At 57.6% G+C, this 19,433-nt stretch overlaps 3 non-coding genes and 3 pseudogenes across 3 annotated transcripts; all 6 read left to right on the top strand.

Annotated features, from left to right (window-relative positions):
- The first annotated feature begins 4,679 nt into the window (after positions 1–4,679).
- On the top strand, positions 4,680–4,860 carry LOC133106356 (U2 spliceosomal RNA; annotated as a pseudogene).
- Positions 4,861–12,214: 7,354 nt separating this feature from the next.
- Positions 12,215–12,322, top strand: LOC133106581 (U2 spliceosomal RNA; annotated as a pseudogene).
- A 2,269-nt stretch (positions 12,323–14,591) lies between these two features.
- Positions 14,592–14,769, top strand: LOC133106406 (U2 spliceosomal RNA; annotated as a pseudogene).
- A 344-nt stretch (positions 14,770–15,113) lies between these two features.
- LOC133105983 (U5 spliceosomal RNA) lies at positions 15,114–15,230 on the top strand. The gene has a single exon (XR_009704165.1). It is a non-coding gene; the product is annotated as a U5 spliceosomal RNA (small nuclear RNA).
- A 432-nt stretch (positions 15,231–15,662) lies between these two features.
- LOC133106203 (U2 spliceosomal RNA) lies at positions 15,663–15,853 on the top strand. Its single transcript, XR_009704373.1, has one exon. It is a non-coding gene; the product is annotated as a U2 spliceosomal RNA (small nuclear RNA).
- A 344-nt stretch (positions 15,854–16,197) lies between these two features.
- Positions 16,198–16,314, top strand: LOC133105982 (U5 spliceosomal RNA). Its single transcript, XR_009704164.1, has one exon. It is a non-coding gene; the product is annotated as a U5 spliceosomal RNA (small nuclear RNA).
- Positions 16,315–19,433: the final 3,119 nt, after the last annotated feature.

Genomic DNA, 19,433 nt, shown 5'->3' with positions numbered 1-19,433 from the left:
CGGGCTCCGGTTTCCGGTCGGGCTCCGGTTTCCGGTCCGGGTCTGGCTTTGGGTTCCGGTCCGGCTCCGGGTTCCGGTCCGGCTCCGGATTCCGTGCGGGCTCCGGGTTCCGGCCCGGGTCCGGCTCTGGGGTCCGGTCCGGCTTCGGATTCCGGTTCGGGTTCCGGTCCGGCTCCGGATTCCGGTTCGGGTTCCGGTCCGGCTCCGGGTTCTGGTCCGGTTCCGGGTTCCGGTCTGGGTCCGGATTCCGGTCCGGTCCGGGCCTACTCACCGGGGCAGATCTTCGGGCCTTCCTCGCGTCCTGGCCTGGGTTTGGGGCTTGGGGCAGTGGTGATGAAGGCGAGGGTCTGGGCGGAGGAGTCCGGAGTCCCAAGAGAGGGTTCGCCGGAGCTATTTTCCCCTTTGTCGGTGCCTCCTGTGGAGGAGGTTTTGTCCCCGGAGGCGGAGGGAGCGGCTATGTGCACCACTGCGGACCTGCAGACCCCGTTGGCGTGGGGGGACAGCCCTCCTCCAGAGGGAGAGGTGCCGGAGTGGGCGCAGGTGGCAGCACGGAAGCGGGTTCGCTCGGGGGACACGAACGGGAGAGAAGCAAAGGCAGGACCGGGCATCCCTCTGCAGAACAGGTTCCTGGCCCTTTCAGACTCGGCGGAGGGGGAGGCCCAGGAGGTGGACATTGAGGTGGACCTGGAGGAGGCATCCGGAGCCTCTGCGGCCTCAGCGGGACCGGCAGTCAGCCCGGCTTCCCAGTTTGCAGGCTGGGATGTGGCGGGGATCACAGGGGTGATGGGGATGGAGAAAGGACTCGAGGGAGGGGGGGACTCCTCTGAGAAGGAAGGGGATTGAAGGTCAGTAAAAATTTTTTTGTTTAAAAAATGGTGGTAAATGTAATCACTTTGAATGTGCGGGGTTTGAGAAACTCGGGGAAGAGGCAGGCACTTTTTGCCTCTTTAGCGGCGACAAGAGGGAAGGTTTTTTTGTTACAGGAGGTGCACCTTCGGGACATGGGGGATGTACTGGGTTTCTCAGAGGAGTGGACGTGGGGCCCATCGGCGTGGTCGGTGGGTAGCGTTCATGCCGATGGGCTGGGGATTTTGGTGAAGGGCGCTGATATGGAAATCCAGGAGTCTGTGGACATTGTGGCGGGGCGGGCGATGTACGCAGACGTTAATCAGGGTCCTTTTAAAATAAGAATTTTTAATGTGTACGGGCCAACTCGGAGTGGGCGGAGGCTGGAGGTTTTTAGGGAGCTGGTGCCCAGTCTGTCCACCTCCAGGCGGATAATCCTGGGGGGGGACTTTAATGTGTCGCTGGATGGGGGTGGGGCTAGCGCTGCTGGGGGGGGGGATTATTCGGCAAGAGCGCTGGCGGAGTTGGTCAGGGATTACGGCCTGGTCGACTCCTTCCGGGCGGCACATCCGGCGGCTCCAGGCTTTACCTGGCGGAATTCCAGGGGAGCTGCGAGCCGCCTGGACTACATTTTTGTGCCGAAGGAGTGGGTGGGGGTGACCGCCACGCTGCAGCCTTCATGGGCATCTGACCATGACATGCTGCAGGTGGCGGTCCCCATTCCCAACACGCAATGGGGGCCAGGCTACTGGAAATTGAATACCTCCCTAATGAAATCCAGGGCGTTCCAGGAGGCCTTTCGAGGCTTTTATAAGGCCGTGAGGGCACTGCGGGGGTTCTACTCCACAGTGGTAGACTGGTGGGAGGCGGCAAAAGTGCGTTTCGGCCTTTTTTGCCAAAGGTACAGCATGGCGCAGCGGCGGAGGGAGCGGACGGAGGTGAAGAAGTGGCTAGACGCCTTGGCGTATATGCACACCCAGCTCAACAGGGGGAGGGCAGTGAGGTGGGAGGCCTATGAGGGGGCGAAGGAGAGGGTGAGAAGCCTCCTGGAGGGGAGGGCTAAGGCCTTGGCCTTCCAGGGCCGGCTGAGGGAGATGGAGGAGGGGGAGAAGCCCACTGCTTTTTTTTTTCAGGCTGCTGAGGCTCGGAGGAAGGCCGCCGTGATCTCTGGGTTGAAAGGGGAAGCGGGGCTGGAAACGGGGGTCCCGGAGATGCTGGGGATCGCGGAGGGCTTCTTCCGAGACCTCTTCAGCAGGAGAGAGTGCGACCCGGAGGAGCAGGAGGCACTGTTGGGGTGTGTGGTGCCCCGGTTGGGGCGGGAGGAAGGGCAGGCACTGGAGGCGGAGCTCAGTCTGGAGGAGCTGACAGGGGCGCTCCGCTCCATGAGGGAAGGGAGGGCCCCGGGGCATGACGGACTCCCGTGGGACTTCTACAGGGAGTTTTGGGACATCATTGGTCCGGATCTCATGGAGGTCTTTCAGGCGCTTCTGGAGGGGGGAGCGCTGTCGGCCTCCATGAGAAAGGGAGTGGTGACGCTGCTCCACAAGGGAGGGGACAGGGCTGACCTTAAGAACTGGCGTCCAATCACCCTGCTGACGGCGGACTATAAGCTGCTGGCCAAAGCAGCTGCGGTCCGCCTGAAGCAGGTGATGGACGTCCTGGTCAGCCCTGACCAAACTTGTGGGGTACCTGGGCGGTCCTGCAGCTGGAACCTGGTTCTGCTGCGGGACACAATTGACTGGGTGCGCGATCGGGGCCTTCCTCTGGCGGTGGTCAGCATCGACCAGGAGAAGGCCTTCGATCGGGTGCAGCACGCCTTCCTGTTCCGGGTCCTGCAGCGGATGGGTTTGGGCCCTCGGTTTCTGTCTTGGCTGCGTATGCTGTACAGGGGAGTGTACAGCTGCGTAAGAGTGAATGGGTTTCTGAGCGGGGCTGTGGAGCAAGCGGGGGGGGTGCGGCAGGGGTGCCCAATCTCCCCGCTGCTCTACGTCCTGTTCATGGAGCCCTTTGCGGAGCTGGTGCGCCGGGACCCAGGGGTGGACGGGGTGAGGATCCCAGGGGCTGCAGGGGCCGAGTTGAAAATCCAGCAGTACGCGGACGACACGACAATTTTTGTGTCGTCGACTCGGTCCCTGGCAAGGGTGAGAGTCCTGGTGGACAGGTTTGCGGCAGGGACGGGCTCCAGGGTGAACCTGTCCAAGTCCTCAGTCCTGCTGTGTGGCCGGTGGAGAGAGGAGGTGAGGGACTACGGTGGCTGGGAGCGGTGCCAGGGGGGACTGAAGGTGTTGGGGGTGCGCTTCTTTCCCCAGGGCAGTGGTGAGCGGAACTGGGAAGAACGTATGGCGCTGGTGAGATCACGGCTGGGGGTGTGGGCACGCAGGCGGCTGTCACTGACTGGGAGGGTGGTAGTGGTGAGGGCTGTCCTGCTCCCACTACTCCTACACTTGGCCTACGTCTTCCCAGTTCCTGCAACGATCAAGGTGGCCCTGACCAGGGCCATGTTCAAGTTTCTGTGGGGAGGGAGGTACGAATATGTGCGTCGCGACCTCATGTACATGCCGGTGGACAAGGGGGGTCGCGGCGTGCCGAGAATCCCCCTGAAACTTGACGCGATTTTTACATCTTTCGCGTGTAGGATGGTCCTGGGAAGGGTCCCCCACAAGTGCTACCACTTCGCCCGTCTCCACCTGGCGACCGCACTGAGGCACTGGGTGCCGCTGACCCACGTGGCTCCACGGGCAGAACAGCAGTCCCCGGCCTATCAGGCAGTGCTGCGCTTCCTTGGGCAGTGCCCGGCTCCAGTGGAGAGGGAGAGCCTTCTCCAGCACAGGCTGCTGTACAACAGCATTGCGGGCAGGCAGGTGGCAGGTCCTGAAGGGGTGCCGCTGAACCTCGAGTGGGGCAAGGTGAGCGGGGGGAGGGCACCAGGGGTGGTGCGGGACCTCCACTGGCTGTGCGCGATGGGCAGGCTGTCGGTGCGGGAGGTGCTGCATCGCCATGGGTGCAGTGCCAGTCCACTCTGTCCAAGGGGCTGTGGGCTGGTGGAGTCGGTGGCGCACGCCCTATGGGAGTGCCAGTTTGCAAGGGTGTACTGGGGGTTGGTGCAGGGCCTCCTCAGTGGGGTAGGGCCTGCCTTCACCCTGAGCAGAGAGAGAGTCCTGTACAGGCGGGGGCTGGCGGCAGTGGGAGCCGTGGCTGAGGGTGTAGTGTGGGAGGTGGTAGGGTATGGCAAGTGGGTGCTGTGGGAGGACAGGATGGCAGCAGTGGGGATGAGGCTGAGGGTCCTGACTCCCAGCCAGCTCTTCCATAGGTTCTCTGGGAGGGTAGCGGAGAGAATAAGGGGGGATGGGGTGGTGCACGGGTGGGAATGGGTGCGGAAGTACTGGGGAGGCCTGGAAAGGCTCTTCCTCTGGGAGGGGGGTCCTGGGAATATGTAAGCATGTAAATAGAATGTATGTGATTGGGGTGGTTGGGTTCGGGGTTTGTGGGGTGGGGTGGGGTGGGGTGGGGTGGGGAGGGGGGAGGGGGGAGGGTGGAGGGTGGGGTTCTTCTTGTTGTTTTTGTATTTGTATTGTTTTTGTTGTTGGAGTTGTTTGTTTGGGGTTTTGTAATTAGGGTAAGTGGGGGGTGGGAGGGGGTGGGGTGGGGGGTTGTATGGTTGTTTCGGTTCTGTTTTTGTTTGGTTTGAAATGTGTTGATACAGTGGGAATGTGTTGGGACTTTGGGACTTCAGGGGAGGGTGGGGTTTTGAGTTTACAGTTGTTAAGAGGATGTGGATTGGAATTTGTTTGTTTATTGTTTGTATGAAAATGTAATGAGGTTGGTGTGGACCAATAAATTAATTTAAATACAAAAAAAAAATCTGTTCTTATCAGTTTAATATCTGATACGTCCCCTATCAGGGGACTATATATTAAACGGATTTTTGGCACAGGGAGTCGGAGAAGGAGCTTGCTCCGTCCGCTTCAAGCATCGACCCGTTATTGCAGTGCGTTCGGGAACGGTGCGCCTCTCCAAGTTTTGTGCAAAAAAAGGTTGTGTTTTGTTGCCCTGTTCTTCCCCCTTTTTGTTTGTTTGTTTGTTTGTTTGTTTGTTTGTTTATTTTGTATGTATGTAAATTGTGTTGTAAATAGGGTGAATATGTGCCCTTGTTGTAAGTGTGCTTGCCTCTGTTTTTTAGCAAAATGATGTAGTTTTCTGTGCGGGACGTAACTGTTTGTTGTCATTGCGCTGTCTCGCTTTTCCCACCTTCCCTCTCGGATTGTCTGTCCGGCCGGCTGGCGGCAGTGGCAACCCCGGGTCAGTGGGAGTGGCTGGGAAGGGGGCCGGAGGCGCCTGGTGCGCTGAAAGGTCACATTTCGCTCGGGTTTCTCTTCAGCACGAATTAACCTGTTGCCTACCACTGGCTTGCTAGTGGTAGACAGGGGGTTTTCGGCTGTTTTCTTGAGAGGCTTCTCAGAGCTTGTGTCCCTTCTCTCTCTCCCTTTTTCCTCCCTTTCTTGGCTCCTTCGCCCCCCTCTTTTTTCCACCTGGTTTTTCCTCCTAACCTGACGGGCTGCGAGTTCCGTTCTCAGTACGTGGCTTGACCGCGGCTGGTGCGGGCTCGCAGTTCACGGACCACCCCCGGAACAGCTGTGCCTGGAGCGAGGAGAGAGTACCAGTGGCTTGACCGCGGCCCTCTCTGACCTCCAGGTACCCCAGGGCCTGTTGGGAGGAACCAACCAGGTGGCTGGAGAGAAGGAGCGAGGGAGCTGATCCAGGAACTGCGGAGGGAACTGCCGTTGCCAGAGCCTGCCACCAGAGGGAGCCGGACCCGGAGGAGCCTCGAGGATCCAGAGAGCCAGCCAGGAAGCCCGGGACTCCACCATCCTTTCCTGGACTGAGGCGGCGACGAGGATCCTCGAGAGCCAGCCAGCGGAGGCAGAGAATCGCCTGGAGGCCACCCTGCCAGAAGACTCCCGCCATCCGGAGGACGAGCTCCACTGCTGCAGAACGCTTTTCTGCCGGAAGCCAGAGGCGAGTACAAGAGCTGCCCGGAGAGAACGCCCGGAAGGGCTGCTCTCCGGGCCTGTACCAGCCTTGCTGGGCCTTCGCCGGTTGCTCTCTCTGCCTCTGGTTTTTCAGGCCCTGCAGCAGATCCAGCGGAACCCCTCCGGAGGACGAGGCGTGCGGAGCAGGCAGAAAGGGGGATCCGTGGACCTCCCCCCAGAAGACGGCGGCGCCCTTTGGATCCGGACCTGCTTGCTGCGTGCCGGACCAACGCTTGGCGCCCCCCACCGGAAGGGAGGTTCACTAGCGGCAGGGGAGCTGAACCATCGGCCCCCCTTGCATGTTCGGTCCCCCTGGGACAGGCCATCAACCTCAGGCGATTCTTGTTTCTCTGCCTACAGCTGGACTCCGGCCCCCAGCAGGAATGGCGACGGCGGCTCAGCCAGGTGTGCGGCGCCACAATGCCGTCCGGCTAACCCTCCTGAACAGCGGAGAGGGGGGCAGCAGCGACAGGGTAGGCCCCCTGGTGGAGCAAGGGGCGAATGGCGCAGCTGTGGAGGGCGCCACCGAGCCAGCGTCCACTAGGGGGGGAACCAATGCTGCTGCCCCAACAGCCAACAGCCAGAGGAGAGTGACAGGTATGACCCGCCTGGAGTTTAGCCGGGCAGTGCTTCAGCGAGCCATGGGCTTCGTGCCAGGCGACCTGAACTGCCTGGTGAAGGTTCCAGGTAATGCTGATATTTTTGAAATTAGCTTTAAAAACGCTAATGTCCTGGAGAGGTTCTGGAACCTCTATAGAGAGGGGAAGGACAGGTCTCCCCTTACCAACTTTCAAGTTGAGCCCCTGTCCGACACGGAAAGCAAAGTGGTCACTGTGCAGTTTTTTAATGAAACTGTACAGGACCACGATGTGAGTACGTGGTTGGGCAGGTATGGGAAAGTAAAATCTGAAGCCAGGAGGGTCCTGGATGAGGATGGAGTCTGGACCGGGGCCAGGAAATGGCTGGTCCAGCTCAAGTCTGACCCCTCTGCAGTGGGGGGGGTATGTCACATCCCCAGCACCATCACGCTGGGAAGACACCGGGGCGTGGTGTTTTATTACGGCATGCCCAAGCTGTGCAGGAACTGCGGCGAGTTAGGTCACTTGGCCGCAGCCTGCACAGTGGTCAAGTGCAAGTCGTGTGGCGGCGAGCACGAGACCAGGGCGTGCCGTGACCCGAGGCCCTGTAATCTTTGCGGGGTGAGGGGGCATCTCTTCCGGGATTGCCCCCTCTCGTACGCGAACAGGGCCCGGAGCACCGCGCCCCCACCACCGTCAATGACTGCCCCCCCTCCCCTACCCCACCCTACCCCCACACCACGCACTAGAGCACCCACCCCCCCTTTGCCCCAGCCTGACAGCCTAACCCCCACAACACAAACACTACCAATCCTTCCCTGCAGCACAACACCGGCAACCCCCACCTCAACAGCACCCCCTGTTACCCAACCCACTGTCACCACAGTTAAAGAGGAGCCTGACTCTGACACCCCCATTATGGTGGAGGGGTCAGACTCCTCATCTGCAGAATCAGACACAAATTCCATCACTCCGTGGCAAAAACCGAAACGAAAGGGGAAAAGAATTCGATCACCCACAACAGCCAAACCGCAAAATACACCCAGCCAGCCTCCAAACCCAGCAATAACACGCCAACCGATCAATGCCAAAAGACACACAGTACAATCTAATAAAAAACCGGTACATAGTTCCAAATCTTTCGCCAGGCCTAATACCCTTCCCAAACCTCCCACTCATCCACCAAAATCAGTACATTACAAGGAAAACCTACAAAACATCGGCACACTTCACCCCCACTCCATCAGGGACCAGCCAGCCCCCGGTCCGGACTCTCAAAGGGAGGCGACAACACCCCCCTCCTCCCAGGCCCTCCTAGGCCCTGGGGGGAGGCCTGGGGCAAAAACAACCACCCCCACCTCTCCAGGACGGAACCTCCCAGGCAGTCAGGAGGGGAGACCCATGGGAGAACATGGTCAGGGGGTGAGTAGGCGCCACAATAACCCGGATACAATTTTCAATACAATTAATCAAATCTGTCAGAATATGGCTAACAGCCATACTGGATCACCAGACACACAAAAACAATAAATATTATGGCACACAACTTTACACTCACCACACTTAACACCCGAAGTATCAGACACCCCGACAAACGCACCACCGTTTTCTCCATTCTATCACAGATCCCCTCAGACGTCGTCCTACTCCAGGAATGTGGTATTCCGTTTCGGGAGTGGGATGGCGTTCTGGGGGAGGAATGGAGAATGGGAGACTCTCTCTGGTCGGGCTCAAACATCGCCAGAGCTGATGGGGTCGGCACGTTGATGAAAAATCCCTATGCAAAAATAACAGCACACAGCATTGTGGAGAGTGGGCGAATCCTCGTCACCGATCTCGAGGTCGGGGGTTCCCCACTCAGGGTCATCAACGTGTACGGTCCCACCAGCGTGGCCGAGAGAGTCTCCCTATTCACTAAACTACCACCACTGTTACACTGCACGATGCCCGTCGTCGTAGGGGGAGATTTCAACTGTGTTTTAAGAGATGAGGACCGCAGCAAACCAAGGCCGGATCGCTCCGGCACCCTGCTGCGGTCCCTCATCGAGGATTTCTCCCTCTGCGACGCCGGGGGCGCCTCTCCTCCCCAACACACTTTTGTGAGTTCCTCTGGCTCCTCCTCATCCAGAATTGACATGTTTCTGCTCTCCCCAGGCCTGAGGGTGCACAGCTATTCCACCAAGGCGGTGCACTTCTCGGACCACCACATGGTAACCGTGTCCCTGGTCTGGGAGAAACCTATAACCGTGGGTAAGGGGCTCTGGCGGATGAATATCAGCCATCTCCAAGACCCCCAGGTGCGTCTCTCCTTCTCGAGAAGATACCTGGAGTGGGTGAGTCTGAAACATCTCTTTGACTCCCCGGTGGAGTGGTGGGAGATGGTGAAGGAGCGAGTGCGGGGCTACTTCCGGGCAGTCGGACGGAGGAAGGCGAAGGAAGGGAGGGCAGTTTTTGAACGCCACAATGCTGCCCTCCAAAGACTAAGCCTCCTCCAGTCCCGAGGCCTGGATGTCAGCAGCGAAATTGCACAAGCTCGGCAGAGCCTCACCACCCTCTACCGGGAAGAGCGGAAGAAACAGACCTTCCGCTCCAAACTCCAGGGCCTCCAGGAGGATGAGAAGTGCACGCGGTTCTTCTTCCGCAGGGCACGAACCAAGACGAATAACATCTTGTCTCTCTATAACAGCAGAGGTGTGGTGGTGTCTGAAGAGGCGGAGGCCCGGGAGGTGGCCAGGGAGTTCTACGAGGGCCTTTACAGCGAGAGGCCCTCAGACGGGGCTCTCATGGACACCTTCCTGGGCTGCCTGGACAGACGACTGGGAGATGAGCAGATGGAAGCGGAGTTGAGCACTGAGGAGCTCACCAGGGCCGTGCACTCCCTGAATACACACAAAGCTCCGGGCCCTGACGGAATCCCAGCTGAGTTTTACCAGGCTCACTGGGATCTCCTGAAGGGGGACGTGGCGGAAGTGTTCAGGGCTGCGTACAGGGAGGGGCGGTTAGGCGCCTCACTGAGACAGAGCTCAGTAGCTCTTGTCCCAAAGAAGGGGGACCTGAAGGACCTCCGCAACTGGCGGCCGATCAACCTCCTCTCAGTCGATTATAAGATCATGGCGAAGGCGCTGATGGGGAGGTTCCAAGGCCTGATAACATCGGTGATCGGACCGGACCAGACCTGCAGCGTGCAGGGGAGGTCCATAAATGACAACCTGCTCCTCGCGAGGGATCTAATCATCCACTCCGGGGAGCGGAGGTCCCCCTTGTGCCTTCTCAGCCTCGATCAAGAGAAGGCATTTGACCGGGTGAGTCACGTGTGCTTGGAGAGAGTGCTGGAGAAAATGAACATTCCTGGCCCCCTCCTGCGCTGGACAAAGATCTGTCTGACAGACATAACGGGCAGAGTGGTTGTCAATCGACAGCCCTCTGCCCCGTTCGATGTCAGGTCTGGCGTCAGGCAGGGGTGCCCTCTAGCATCTCTCCTGTACGTCATCTACCTGGAACCGTTCCTCCAGGCCATTAGGGCCAATCCAGGGGTGGTGGGCTATCCACTCCCTGGAGCGGGGGGGGAACGGCTAAAGGTGATGGCGTACATGGACGACATTGCCATCGTCGCCACAGATAGTCGTTCTATCGCTTGTGCCACCAAGGTGTTGGACGACTTCTGTGTGGCCACTGGCGCCCTGGTCAACAGGGACAAGAGTGAACTGTTTCTGTCTCCACATTGGAGTGAGGAGCTGACCGTTTCCTTCCCTGTGCGTAGGAATACCATCAAGCTCCTGGGGGTGACCTTCCAGGCTGACGGAGGAGGGAGAACCAGCTGGGAGGAAGCCCTCCGCCACGTCCAAAATAAAATCAGGAGCTGGAGTGCACGGCCCTTGACCATGGCGGGTAAGATCCTCGTCCTGAAGGCAATTGTCCTACCCATTCTGCTCTATGTGGGGAGGGTGTTTCCCCCAGACAAAGCCACCGGGAAGCTAATTACCCGGATGGCTTTCCGCTTTGTCTGGGGGAGCACCATGGAAAAACTTAAACGCGTCACCCTCCTCAAAGAGGAGCGGAATGGGGGGCGGGGGGTCCCAGACATTGTGAACATCATCATGGTGCAGGGTCTGGCCACCCTTGTCCAGAATGCAGGGAAGGTGGGTAAGGCCTCTGGTACCTTTGCCAGGTACTATGCCACCCCCTTCCTCAGAGCAATGGGCTTGGGTGTGCTGGACCTCACCATACCCTATAGCTGGGACCCCCCCTATGTCTATCGAGCCCTGAAGGACTTTGCCTACAGGACGGGTCTGCCCAGGGCTGGCCTAACCTCGTGGAGCTATAAAATGATTATGGCTCATTTAAGATCTGGAGAAATTGTAACGCTCCCGAGGGGGGGGCCAGACCTGGACCCGCAAGTCATCTGGGCAAATGTAACACACAAATGTCTTACAAACAAACAAAAAGACATTGCCTGGATGACAGCCCATAGGTGTCTCCCCACACGAACGTTTATGTACCGCCGGCACTTAGCCCTCACCGAGCGCTGCCCCCACGGATGCACTGACTCAGAACACATCCACCACCTGTTCTGGGAGTGCTCCGTGGCCAGGCGGGTCTGGGGCCTTGTTTGTTCCTCTGTCTCCCTAAGCAGGTTCCTGCCAAGATCCTCCCTGATGGCTGAGGGCGTCCTCTACGGTCCGCCGGGGGGATGCAAGTCCACCGTGCTCCAGCGTCAGTGGAGGATCATCAACACCGTGAAGCAGGTCCTGTGGGAGACGAGGAACATCAAGGTCTACCAGAAAACAACTGTAGACCTGGTCACTCTCCGGAGGAGGATTCAAAACCTCCTCCAGGACGGCATTCTGGTGGACATGCACACGAACAAGAACCTGGCGAGAGAGAAGTGGGGGGTGGACCATTGGAAAGAATTCATCATATAGTCCACCCCCCCAAGGGACACAGAAGGGACACAGAAGCCTCTCGGGACAACCAAACCTGAGCGGAATGGACTCTTTCTTTACTATTTTCTCGTCTTTTAATTCACCGTAGTTTCTTTATTGTTGAAATTGATTTTGTTAAGTTTTTTAAGGTCTCTTTGTAATATTTTGTAATCACTCTCTCTTTAAGTTTGTTTTCATTCCTTTGATGTCTTTGTTTCATTAGTGTAAGTTTTTGATTAAATGATTATTTTGTGTTAATTAGTGTGTTTTAAAAAAAGAAAAAGAATTTTAAAATGTAAAGAAATGTAAAAAAACCAATAAAACCACATTTTACTAAAGATTTCCGTGGAGAGGAACGCACCTGAGTTTGTGCTATTTTTGGATGCTCCGTCCACAGGGCGGGGCAACTTCGAACGGTTTAAGGACAGACGGCAATGTGCGACAGGTATGCGGGTTGCTTGCGAGTCGCCGACTTGCTCGTTTCTGGCTTATCGCCTGCTTGCCGCGTGCGATCGATGCCCCGCTCGCTAAATAGCTTTGGTCGCTGCCTAGAGAGCGGCTATTCAGTAAGTAACTCGGTAGTCAGTACGTAACAGCGTACTCGGTATGTGTCGAGTGTTTTTGGCGGCTGTGCCTGCCAGTGGAGGACAGTGGATCTTGGTGGGAGGAGCCAGCTGAGTCCGGTCGTTACGGTAGCTCGCCGACCGGCCAGTCAGTGCGTGCGCAGGGTTCTTGGGAAGGCGGGGAGGGGGGCCGGCCCCTGGGCCAGGTGGCGTCTGCCCCGAGCGCGGTCCGGGGCCACCGGGAGGGCGCCGTCGGCAGGGGCCAGTTTGCGGTTATCGCTTCTCGGCCTTTTGGCTAAGATCAAGTGTAGTATCTGTTCTTATCAGACGGAAACGAGGGTCGCGATCCAGAGGCTTTTTTCGTGCGGGACCATGGATGCTCCAGGACCGGAGATGCCAGGAGGAACACTGAGGAGGAGGAATACAATTCGGCTGCAGGTTGCGACGGAGGAGAGACGGAAGGTGGACTTGCAGTATGTTGTAGTAAGGCTCTTTAAAGATTTTTTTGAGGTTGGAGTGGAGCAGATGTACTGTGTGCAGGATTATCCGAGCAGAGGCCTGTTTGATGTAACTTTGGAGAGTGAGGGCCTGTGTTTGGAGGTTTTTGAGGCCTACAAAGAACGGAAGGAGGCAGAGGTTTTAAAGGGAATTAATATGGAGCCGCTGTTTTCAAGAGATGTGAAGCTGGTTACCCTGCTGACGTACAACCCGTTTGTGACGGCGAGGGAGGTGGAGGTTTTTTTGGGAAGATATAGCACCGTGTTGAGGACGGAAGTGAGGATGCGGAATCGTTTTGGGGTGTGGAACGGGAAGAGGCAGGTCCTGGTGAGGCTCAGGCCAGAAGAGAACGCGGTGGGCGGTGTGAGGCATCTGCCTGCAGTATTTTCCATCGGGCCGGATAAAGGTTTTCTTACCTATTCCGGCCTACCTACATACTGCAGGAGGTGCCTCAAGTATGGCCACATGGGAAAAGACTGCAGTTCGTTTGTGTGTTTGGCATGTGGGGAGGAAGGCCATGCGGCACGCGAGTGCCCGGCAGGAAGGAAGTGCCATCTGTGCGGGAGTGGGGAACACCTGATCCGGGACTGCCCGGCCCGGAGGCGCACCTACGCCGAGGCAGCAGGAGGACAGCCGGCTCCCCCTGGTGGTGGGGAGGAGGAAGCGCAGGGGGAGGGGCAGCAGAGCCAGGCAGAGGAGCAGGGACGTGAGCAGGGCAGTGCTGCTCCTGCTGAGGCAGCGCCCCCTGGAGGAGTGGAGGAGGGAGTGCCGAGACGGGGAAGCAAGCCAGCGGCGGAGGTAGCTCCTGTGGCGGAGAAGGCGGTTGAGGAGGTGGTGGAGGAGTCGGAGCTGGAGGCTTCAGCTTCCTCAGCGCCGGCATCGGGAGAAGTGCCCCCCACCCCACGTCCTCGGGCCAGGAGGGGAGAGGGGAAGGCAGGCAGAGCAGTGCCGGCCCTGGGTGGAGCAGAGGTGGTGGGCCAAGTGGAGGCAGCGGGGAAGGCACCCCCAGAGAGAGCCTTTGGGGCAGTGTGTGCAGGGGCAGCTGGGGCGGAGGAAGGAGGCCTGGAGGGGGGGGTGAAACGCAGCCGCACCCCCACTTGGGCGGAAGCCATTGAGGAGCTGGCGGTGGAGAGCACAAGCGGGGAGAGCGGATCCCCGGGGGAGAAGGAGAAGAAGAAGAAGAAGAAGAAGAAGGTTAGGCTCGGTGTGGTCAGGGGGGGATTGCACCTGGACTCTGGGGACTCCACGGATGTGTCGAGCGGTGAGAGCCTGGTGTGGGACATGGCTTCCCCCCTGTCCGAGTGTGGGTACGATGAGGGGCCGGTCCAGCAGAGGCCCCCGAATGAGGTACCGTTCCTGGATTGTGAGGAGGAAGGGGGAGGGAGGGGGGGGGGTTTTGGCCTGTGATGGCGGGGGGGCTTGTGTTTTGTTTTGTTTTTTCGTTGGAATGGAAGGGTTTTCTTTTTGGAGTGTGGGAGTGTGGGGATATAAGGGTTTTGAAGGGTTTTTTTGTGGGTTTGTTTGTGCTGCCATTGTTAGTGTATGGCTGTTTTTGTTTGGTTTGAAATGTGTTTGTACAGTGGGAATGTGTTGGGACTTTGGGACTTCAGGGGAGGGAGGGGTTTTGAGTTTTACTTTTGTCAAGAGGATGTGTTTTGGTTTTTGTTGTTCAGTATTTGTAAGGTAAGGCGATGTAGGAGTGGAGGGATAAAATGTTTTTTGGAAAGTTTTTGTTTGTTGGTGCCGCTTTTGTGTTGTATGGTTGTTTCTGTTCTGTTTTTGTTTGGTTTGAAATGTGTTTGTACAGTGGGAATGTGTTGGGACTTTGGGACTTCAGGGGGGGGGTTTGGTTTTACTTTTGTCAAGAGGATGTGTTTTGGTTTTTGTTGTTCAGTATTTGTAAGGTAAGGCGATGTAGGAGTGGAGGGATAAAATGTTTGTTGAAAGGTTTTGTTTGTTGGTGCTGCTTTTGTGTTGTATGGTTGTTTCTGTTCTGTTTTTGTTTGGTTTGAAATGTGTTTGTACAGTGGGAATGTGTTGGGACTTCCGGGGAGGGTGGGGTTTTGAGTTTACATTTGTGAAGAGGATGTGGTTTGGATTTTGTTTGGTTATTGTTTGTATGTAAATGAAATGAGTTTGGTGCGGACCAATAAAATAATTTAAATATAAAAAAAAAAAATCTGTTCTTATCAGTTTAATATCTGATACGTCCCCTATCAGGGGACTATATATTAAACGGATTTTTGGCACAGGGAGTCGGAGAAGGAGCTTGCTCCGTCCGCTTCAAGCATCGACCCGTTATTGCAGTGCGTTCGGGAACGGTGCGCCTCTCCAAGTTTTGTGCAAAAAAAGGTTGTGTTTTGTTGCCCTGTTCTTCCCCCTTTTTGTTTGTTTGTTTGTTTGTTTGTTTGTTTGTTTATTTTGTATGTATGTAAATTGTGTTGTAAATAGGGTGAATATGTGCCCTTGTTGTAAGTGTGCTTGCCTCTGTTTTTTAGCAAAATGATGTAGTTTTCTGTGCGGGACGTAACTGTTTGTTGTCATTGCGCTGTCTCGCTTTTCCCACCTTCCCTCTCGGATTGTCTGTCCGGCCGGCTGGCGGCAGTGGCAACCCCGGGTCAGTGGGAGTGGCTGGGAAGGGGGCCGGAGGCGCCTGGTGCGCTGAAAGGTCACATTTCGCTCGGGTTTCTCTTCAGCACGCACAAATCTTTCGCCTTTTACTAAAGATTTCCGTGGAGAGGAACGCACCTGAGTTTGTGCTATTTTTGGATGCTCCGTCCACAGGGCGGGGCAACTTCGAACGGTTTAAGGACAGACGGCAATGTGCGACAGGTATGCGGGTTGCTTGCGAGTCGCCGACTTGCTCGTTTCTGGCTTATCGCCTGCTTGCCGCGTGCGATCGATGCCCCGCTCGCTAAATAGCTTTGGTCGCTGCCTAGAGAGCGGCTATTCAGTAAGTAACTCGGTAGTCAGTACGTAACAGCGTACTCGGTATGTGTCGAGTGTTTTTGGCGGCTGTGCCTGCCAGTGGAGGACAGTGGATCTTGGTGGGAGGAGCCAGCTGAGTCCGGTCGTTACGGTAGCTCGCCGACCGGCCAGTCAGTGCGTGCGCAGGGTTCTTGGGAAGGCGGGGAGGGGGGCCGGCCCCTGGGCCAGGTGGCGTCTGCCCCGAGCGCGGTCCGGGGCCACCGGGAGGGCGCCGTCGGCAGGGGCCAGTTTGCGGTTATCGCTTCTCGGCCTTTTGGCTAAGATCAAGTGTAGTATCTGTTCTTATCAGTTTAATATCTGATACGTCCCCTATCAGGGGACTATATATTAAACGGATTTTTGGCACAGGGAGTCGGAGAAGGAGCTTGCTCCGTCCGCTTCAAGCATCGACCCGTTATTGCAGTGCGTTCGGGAACGGTGCGCCTCTCCAAGTTTTGTGCAAAAAAAGGTTGTGTTTTGTTGCCCTGTTCTTCCCCCTTTTTGTTTGTTTGTTTGTTTGTTTGTTTGTTTGTTTATTTTGTATGTATGTAAATTGTGTTGTAAATAGGGTGAATATGTGCCCTTGTTGTAAGTGTGCTTGCCTCTGTTTTTTAGCAAAATGATGTAGTTTTCTGTGCGGGACGTAACTGTTTGTTGTCATTGCGCTGTCTCGCTTTTCCCACCTTCCCTCTCGGATTGTCTGTCCGGCCGGCTGGCGGCAGTGGCAACCCCGGGTCAGTGGGAGTGGCTGGGAAGGGGGCCGGAGGCGCCTGGTGCGCTGAAAGGTCACATTTCGCTCGGGTTTCTCTTCAGCACGCACAAATCTTTCGCCTTTTACTAAAGATTTCCGTGGAGAGGAACGCACCTGAGTTTGTGCTATTTTTGGATGCTCCGTCCACAGGGCGGGGCAACTTCGAACGGTTTAAGGACAGACGGCAATGTGCGACAGGTATGCGGGTTGCTTGCGAGTCGCCGACTTGCTCGTTTCTGGCTTATCGCCTGCTTGCCGCGTGCGATCGATGCCCCGCTCGCTAAATAGCTTTGGTCGCTGCCTAGAGAGCGGCTATTCAGTAAGTAACTCGGTAGTCAGTACGTAACAGCGTACTCGGTATGTGTCGAGTGTTTTTGGCGGCTGTGCCTGCCAGTGGAGGACAGTGGATCTTGGTGGGAGGAGCCAGCTGAGTCCGGTCGTTACGGTAGCTCGCCGACCGGCCAGTCAGTGCGTGCGCAGGGTTCTTGGGAAGGCGGGGAGGGGGGCCGGCCCCTGGGCCAGGTGGCGTCTGCCCCGAGCGCGGTCCGGGGCCACCGGGAGGGCGCCGTCGGCAGGGGCCAGTTTGCGGTTATCGCTTCTCGGCCTTTTGGCTAAGGAAAAGACGGGAAGAGGATGGCAGCGCCAGAAGGAGATGTGCCGACCCATAGGGTGCGGCTGAGGAACACAGTTCGGGTGGAGATGGAGGACGGAGAGAAGAGAAAAGGTTTTACGCTTGAGTTTTTTGTCAAGAACATCCTGAAGGAGCTGTTGAGAGTGGACAACGAGACAGTCTTTTGCCTGCAGGATTTTTCCCCGAGAGGGTTTTTCGACTTGACCTTTGTGTCAGAAGCCGCCTGCTACAACCTGCACCAAAATTTTCTGGAACATAAGGAGGACCCGGCATTGCAGGGAATCACCATGCATCTGCTGTACAACAAGGCCCTGCGACCCCTGATGATCCACCTCTACAACCCCTTTGTTCGGGAGGAGGACATCCTGGCCTTCCTGCTCAGGTACTGTGCAGATGTGAGGGAGGGGGTAAAATTGAAGGATAGGTTTGGGTTTTGGAACGGGAAAAGACGTTTTAATGTGCGGTTTAAACAGGATCCTTCAGGGGTGGGGGGGGTAGCACATCCGCCTGGGGCCTTCTCCATAGGCCCGGACAGGGGCTACCTTGTATACCCAGGGCAACCGTTGTACTGTCGTCGGTGTGGGATGTACGGGCATGTGAAGGCGGTGTGCTCCACCGACCGATGTAGGCATTGTACATCGACGGAGCATGCTACAAGAGACTGTGGGGCCCCGAAAGCATGCAGTCTCTGTGGGAGTGTGGAGCACCTTTTCCGGGCCTGTCCGGAAAGGGTGAGGTCGTTTGCGGCCTTGGTTAAGGGAAATGTTGGGGCCTACTCTGGGCCTCCTGGAGGCCAAGCACGGCCTAGCACCAGGAAGGCCGGGCGAGAAGCAGGGGAGTCGGCTACGGAGGGAGGGCAGGCTTCGGAGCACGGGGCTGGGCCTTCCAGCACTACTAGCCCAGGCTCTGCGGCGGCCTTGGCCACTAGGCCGGATCAGGAAGGGGTGGGGCCTGGTGGGCTGGCTCCGGTTCCGGAACCATCCCTGCATCCTGGGCACAGGAGCGAGACCTCAGCTTTGGAGGAGCCACGGAGGGGCGCGGAGGGGAGTACAGAGCAAGAGGCAAGGGGGTCCAGTGAGACCATGGAGGCTTGGTCTGGGTCGGGTCCGGCTTCCGGTCGGGCTCCGGTTTCCGGTCCGGGTCTGGCTTTGGGTTCCGGTCCGGCTCCGGATTCCGTGCGGGCTCCGGGTTCCGGCCCGGGTCCGGCTCTGGGGTCCGGTCCGGCTCCGGATTCCGGTTCGGGTTCCGGTCCGGCTCCGGATTCCGGTTCGGGTTCTGGTCCGGTTCCGGGTTCCGGTCTGGGTCCGGATTCCGGTCCGGTCCGGGCCTACTCACCGGGGCAGATCTTCGGGCCTTCCTCGCGTCCTGGCCTGGGTTTGGGGCTTGGGGCAGTGGTGATGAAGGCGAGGGTCTGGGCGGAGGAGTCCGGAGTCCCAAGAGAGGGTTCGCCGGAGCTATTTTCCCCTTTGTCGGTGCCTCCTGTGGAGGAGGTTTTGTCCCCGGAGGCGGAGGGAGCGGCTATGTGCACCACTGCGGACCTGCAGACCCCGTTGGCGTGGGGGGACAGCCCTCCTCCAGAGGGAGAGGTGCCGGAGTGGGCGCAGGTGGCAGCACGGAAGCGGGTTCGCTCGGGGGACACGAACGGGAGAGAAGCAAAGGCAGGACCGGGCATTCCTCTGCAGAACAGGTTCCTGGCCCTTTCAGACTCGGCGGAGGGGGAGGCCCAGGAGGTGGACATTGAGGTGGACCTGGAGGAGGCATCCGGAGCCTCTGCGGCCTCAGCGGGACCGGCAGTCAGCCCGGCTTCCCAGTTTGCAGGCTGGGATGTGGCGGGGATCACAGGGGTGATGGGGATGGAGAAAGGACTCGAGGGAGGGGGGGACTCCTCTGAGAAGGAAGGGGATTGAAGGTCAGTAAAAAAAAAAATTTTTGTTAAAAAAATGGTGGTAAATGTAATTACTTTGAATGTGCGGGGTTTGAGAAACTCGGGGAAGAGGCAGGCACTTTTTGCCTCTTTAGCGGCGACAAGAGGGAAGGTTTTTTTGTTACAGGAGGTGCACCTTCGGGACATGGGGGATGTACTGGGTTTCTCAGAGGAGTGGACGTGGGGCCCATCGGCGTGGTCGGTGGGCAGCGTTCATGCCGATGGGCTGGGGATTTTGGTGAAGGGCGCTGATATGGAAATCCAGGAGTCTGTGGACATTGTGGCGGGGCGGGCGATGTACGCAGACGTTAATCAGGGTCCTTTTAAAATAAGAATTTTTAATGTGTACGGGCCAACTCGGAGTGGGCGGAGGCTGGAGGTTTTTAGGGAGCTGGTGCCCAGTCTGTCCACCTCCAGGCGGATAATCCTGGGGGGGGACTTTAATGTGTCGCTGGATGGGGGTGGGGCTAGCGCTGCTGGGGGGGGGGATTATTCGGCAAGAGCGCTGGCGGAGTTGGTCAGGGATTACGGCCTGGTCGACTCCTTCCGGGCGGCACATCCGGCGGCTCCAGGCTTTACCTGGCGGAATTCCAGGGGAGCTGCGAGCCGCCTGGACTACATTTTTGTGCCGAAGGAGTGGGTGGGGGTGACCGCCACGCTGCAGCCTTCATGGGCATCTGACCATGACATGCTGCAGGTGGCGGTCCCCATTCCCAACACGCA

The sequence above is a fragment of the Conger conger genome, chromosome 12, assembly GCF_963514075.1.
Source record: "Conger conger chromosome 12, fConCon1.1, whole genome shotgun sequence".
NCBI lineage: Eukaryota > Metazoa > Chordata > Actinopteri > Anguilliformes > Congridae > Conger > Conger conger.
Note: the sequence above shows the minus strand (reverse complement) of the source record. Positions and strands in the feature narration are given on the sequence as shown.